This window comes from Neopsephotus bourkii, unplaced genomic scaffold, assembly GCF_033783945.1.
Source record: "Neopsephotus bourkii isolate Nb327-2 ecotype Australia unplaced genomic scaffold, CSIRO-AGI_Nbou_v1 NB_234, whole genome shotgun sequence".
Taxonomy (NCBI): domain Eukaryota; kingdom Metazoa; phylum Chordata; class Aves; order Psittaciformes; family Psittacidae; genus Neopsephotus; species Neopsephotus bourkii.
This window is the reverse complement of record NW_026900744.1, coordinates 16,935,906-16,941,927: the sequence shown is the minus strand read 5'-3', so window position 1 is coordinate 16,941,927 and position 6,022 is coordinate 16,935,906.

Genomic DNA, 6,022 nt, shown 5'->3' with positions numbered 1-6,022 from the left:
ACTTTTTTTTTTCTTTTTTTTCACTTTCAGTGAAATGCTCTTGAAAGCTGCCAGAGACTCAGCTGTGACAAAGATCTATCTGAATTTGGGGTTTTGGAAGTGTTCCTTCACACTTGTCATGTCTTTTAATAAGCACTGCATTGTACCAAGTCTGTACATTCTTTACTGTTCTACTTGTTGCTATGGCCAGAGGTGCCAAGTTTCAGTCTGAATCTTTTGAGAGACTAGACAGAAATCTGGATTTCCTTTCTTTCTGCTTAGTTCATGCTCCTGGCCCCTACAGTGTTCTCCCTTCACCATTACCTAAAACTTCTTTCCAAGACAGGAAGGTTGGAAGCCACTGCCCTCTCCAGTCCCTCAGCTTGTATAACCAGCAGTGGTCTCTCCTTGCCCTCAATCATCGTGGAAGAGAAGTGAACACATGGATGGATTCCCTCTCTGGCTAGGTGTTTCCGAAATCAGGGAGAGGCAGAAAGGAACAGAAGGGAATGGCCTTAACAGAGAAGAGGGAAGTTTTTGGCAGGGGAGCTACAAAGGCATGGCATTGTCAGTACGTATCAAGCTTGGAAAAGGCTCTTGCAGAAGGGAGAGCAGCAGGACACACTGCCTCATTGCCATGGAAACAGCCAAAAAGCTGGCTGGGCAGATTTAGAAATCTCTCCTGCTTGGGACTAACTTTCAGAAGATGTCATCTATCTTCAGAGAGACTAAAAAAAGGTGGAAAAGTGGAAATGTCCAACACTGAAAGCTGAAAATGTGGTTTTCTTTCTTAATCTACAATGGAGAGTCAATCTTCCATGGGTTTATGAAGATATTTTTTTCTCCTCTGAGAAATACATCCTGGTTTTGATGGGGATTCTTTTTCCCCATGTCTTCATATTTTTGGGGATTTTTCATTACAATGATCAAACACCTCTGGCATTATGATTCTGGCTGTCATTTTGATACTCTAGATTTCTCCATGGTGCTCACTATGTCTTTTGCAAGCACACTCGCTACCTATGTGATATTTCTCTGTAAGATCTCTCCTTGATGGCCCTAAGGGTCTCATACTGTCTCAAAGAGGCTGATCTGTTCTCAACATAGCACCTCAATGTTGTTTTTTCCCCCCACACCTTTCAAAGCCAATTGTTTTCCCACAGCCTCATAATGTTATTTTGAAGACAGTCTAAAATATTACAAATATATATATATTACAGCATGTGTATGAAATCCCTGCCTTAAGAACATGCTTCTGTTTCTACAAGTGGGGAGTGGAGAAAGCTGTAGAAGTCTCCCACATTAGAAAAGTGAAGAAGTTGATTACTGCACATAGAAAGTTATTAGTCCCCATAAGCCCTTTGCAAAGTACAGCATAGATAGTACTGTACATCTGTAGACTGCAAACAACTGTTTTGGAAATCACCCTGGACCGGTCATTCCATAAGCACTAATTCTCTTCCATGTCCATCATCAGGTAGTGCTGTCAACAAAATGGTAGAAAACACTGGCTTGCACGGTTTTCTCCACCTAAGCACCTTAGTAGCTGTGGAGAGAACAATATCAAACTATTTTGTATTTACTTAGGGGGGAGAGAAAAAACACACATTTTTACAAAATATGCAGAGGAAGAGATTACTACTACAGAGTAGTGAGTTGTCATAAAACTAGGTGTAAAATGTCTGCTTTTCCACCTGCTGTGTCTGCTGTGACCTCCACACAGAAGGTTCCCAACTGTGTAGCACAGCTTGCAATCTGTGGAGTCACAAGGAACATGTACAGTTGCTACTGTAAGAACGGGAAGGAGATGCTGGCCAAGTCCAGTGCTGAGTTTCCACAAAAATATTTAGAAAGCCCTTATACGTGGGAGAGTCAATATGAGTAACTAGACCTGTTTGTTCTGGAACTAATCTCTCTGAAGTCACTCTTCCAGGGCTGCCTGCACATTTAATGCTGTTCATTCCCACTGAAGTAACTTCAGAGACCAGGTCAATATTTTCATGCAATTTTAATAAGCAGCAGAATATGCTGCAAAATAAATCTGAGATTGGTTTGAGGTAGTGTCACCAAGTAATGATGATGATATACAATGTGGTTGGGACCCAGGTGAAATTGTTTCTGAACCTAACAGAGAGAGAAAGCTGGTATGTTGCAGAGGGTGAAGAGCAGGAAAACACAGGAAACACAGTTCAGCTTAGCAGGGCTAGGCAACCTATACAGATTCAATCTTTCATGATTTGATGTTTACAGATTAGAAGGCTCTACTTCTTTTTAAATATACTGAAGAAATAACTTCCTCAACTTAAATAAAACCCCAGTGATCACACCAGCCCAGCTGCAAGATTCATTCCATTACTTCGGAGTGTTAGGGAAAGGAAAAGTTATTTGTTCCTCAAAAAATAATGCAAGTTTCCCTTTTCAGCAACGGAATCACCACAATTAAGTTGGCTGTTGCACCTCCTGGTCTGTCAACGATTATTTTAGTTCTGTGGCAAAAACTGACGTGATGTTTGACTAAGGATACCGCTGCCCTCTGCCGGGAGAGATTTCTTTCCGACTGCTTCATCTAATTGCTTGGAAAGTAACCCGAAGTGGGGAGTTGCTCGCTGAAGTTGGGAGTTTTAATTCCTGCTGCCTCTGTCTTTCCTCGGAAATTTGCTGAATCTGTTTCACCAAATATTTTGAAAATTCTGCGCCTCAGACAAAGTAAAGAGGAGCAAGGGCAAATACATACAAAATCTTAACATGCTGGTAGCAGGAACTGTGAAAATTTGAACTGGAGATTTTTAAAAGCAATCTTTATGATTTGTAAACACTTCAGGCATCCTCAACAATATCTGTTGATATCTGCTGGAGCTAGTTTTCGGTTTTCCTGCCAAAATTCGATCATTCATTACCAGATCAGGCTGAATTCCTCTACAGTTTCTTAATTTTATATATATATGAAATGATATGTATACATATATAAAATTATATATATATATTTAACTGCAGCACTTGCCTAACTGAGCCTTGGCTTCAGTCTTACATCCACACAATTTTTTCTGGTTATGCAGAAATTGAAGCTCATTTTACTGCTTCATTTATGACCGGCTTAACATTACAGATCTGACATTACTATACTTTTGTTGTTTCGGGTTTTTTAAGACAAGTGAAACATGTAATAATATTTTTAACCACTTGAGGGAGCTATTTCATTTATACAGTAGGATGTTTCTTTTGCGAGTACATGATGGAAAATTATAAACAATAAATAACTTTTATACAGCTTATTATAGGATACATCACACTTTACCGACACACGTGAAAGTATTGAGCCTCTTGGGTGACTGAATTTAAAGCACACAAAGAAATTTTAAAGGAATTATCCATTCTGGTCAATAAATGCCAGCATCAGAAATAGCCACAGGTACTTATTCCCTGGCTGACTGACAGCAAAACTCTTAAAATAGAAAATAAATTAGAGTTACTAAGAATTAAGGGTAGGCAGAGATAATCACATCTATTTTGCAGCAGTGCAAAAAATGACAGGAAGGAACAAGACCAGGCACAGATTTTCTAGTAGGGTTGTGAAAGCCTCAACTCTCAGTCTCGCTTCCCTTGCCATCCCCACCTCTCCACAACACAGGCTGGTACAGACCATGCTGCAGCCTCCCCAGTGCCTCTCTCCGCTGCACAAACCCCCCCACTCCCCCCCAACCGTAGTGGGGATATATCTGTCCACCCTGGGCATCACAAAAGCATTAACAGCAAAGGGTTTTCTTTATGCTCCCCCTGCGCTGATAGGCAGGCTCAGGTGCATCAAGAATGTCTACAATCACCAAAGTGATGGCACATAATGTGCACATGAGAGCTGTAAATTCTTGCACAGACTACCTGGGGAGGGGTAGTGGAATAGAGAAAGAAAGAAAGAAAAGAAAGGAAAAGAAAAAAGAAAAGAGAAGAGAAAAGAAAAGGAGAAAAGAAATCAGGGAAACAAGCAGTGCTGCAGAAGTCAAGTTGCCTGGCACTGTGGGTAGGTGAGAGCAAGTGAAGCTGAAGCAAAAAGCTGGGGTGTCGGGGTTCCCATGTCAACAAATGGGAAAGATCACATGCTGATTCAGCCAGGAGTGCTCAGGAACAGTTGTGGTTAGGCAATCGCTGAGCGATGCAACCCATAAGATTAATAGTACAACATTAAAAAATCAAGATTGCAATCACTGTAGTGACAAGCAGAGTAAATGATGTAGGTGATGAAACAGTGCAGCAATTTGGACTGGTGAAGACACAGCAGATGATGGGTGTGAGTGGCAGGGAGCAGAGGCAGCAATGCCTTCTTCCAGTTTTCTGTGTAAAGGATGGAAAGAAAGGTAAAAAGAAAAGCAAACTGACTAACTCTGAAGGTTACATGCATTTCACTTTCTATTAAATGTATCTTATGTATTCTATTAAACGTATCTTACCATCCAGCGTTAGGATTTTACTAATTTGATGAAATAGTTTCTTCAACAATTTGTTGAAGTTTAGGAAACTTTTGGATGTGTTGTTTTGGGGGGTTTGTGGGTTTTGTTGAGTTTGGGGGGGTTGTTTTTGTTTTTTTTTTTTTTCTTTTTCACTTGCTCACAGAGCCAATGGTGGCACCACAAGACAATTCAGTGTAAATAGCACACCATTTTCAGCATGAGGGCACCAGTGACCATGTATAGCTTGATCTGAGAGTATCTTTCAGCAGCATTCTGTTAAAATCAACATCTTCAGAACAGGGGCAAAGTTATGTGAAAATTCCTGGTGCAATCATCATGCAGGTGGTCACATTTCAGCAATCATAAGATTTTCTTTTTGTTTTGTTGGGTTTTTTTTAACAGCTTTAATATTAAGCAGGATCAAGCAGGAGAAAGATGGGTGATGGGATAATAGTGTGAAACACACACTGCAAACTAGATCAGTTTCAGACTTTTTCACTCGGTGGCTCTGCTCAGAGTCCCCATAGAATATGTAATATAGACTAGTTCCAGCAGTCACACATTTAAAAGAGTCTGTCTCGGGTGTCTGTTGGTCAAAACAAATTTGTTTTATTCAGAGGTCTGATAAGGTGACGTGATAGAAATGTTTTAATACTGCATTGTAGCTTTGCCCCTTGGTTTGGGACAATGGCTCCAGGTGCACCTGGGTACATAGTGTGCACAGGGCAGCCCTGAAGTCATGAAGGGAAGACACGCACTTGGAAATTAGTGGCTCAGCTCTGACTGTGGGAAAACGTCCCCATTTACACGGTGAGATGCAGCTACTGAGAGGTTACTGCAGTTTGTTCAGCGGTGACGTGTTCCTGTGCTCCTCTGACTCACCAGCCGTCACGAGCTGTGTCCGACCAGGGAAACAGAGAAAGCGAGGGTGTAAACCCCAGCCTTTGCCCAGTTCCGACCCTCTGCAGTACAGGCTGGGACTGGGAGGACACCCCTCCAGCCAGGCCCCTTCTCGGCTCCCCCCTTGCTGGTGAGCTGCAGCTCATGCTCCCCACGGTAAAACTTGTGAAGGTGAACACCCCCTGCCACAAAGCCCCGCTTCTTGGGGGACAGGGGTTGCTGCTTAAGTTGGCAGGCACTCCATTTTTACTTTCCTTGGCAAATATTTGCCCTCAGTCCCGTAAAGCCGTTTGGAAGAGCCTCACGGAGGGGACGCGCGTTTGTACCGACCCCCGGGGGAAGTGCTCGATGAGAAAAAACGGGCTGTTCCCTCTATGGACGAGCCGCTGGCTCCTCCAGAGGCCTCCTAGCCTTGACTGCTGTGTCCTCCTCCCAGTTCCCTGCAATGACTTGTCCTTGTGCCGGGCGGTGTGTGGGGAGGACAGGGGTCCTCAGGGCACGGTCACGTCTGCCCGTGCGTGTTGGGATCTCGGGCTGGGCGGCCACAGTTGTCCGTGTCCCTGGGGCCAAGGTGCACGGTTCCCCCTGCCCTACTTTTTACCTCAGGCGGGCCGGGGTAAGAGGGCAGGGACTGCCCGCCCCGCCACGACGCCTGACAGGAAACCCGGCGGGGGGGCGCCGGGGAATGGGGGGCCGTGGAG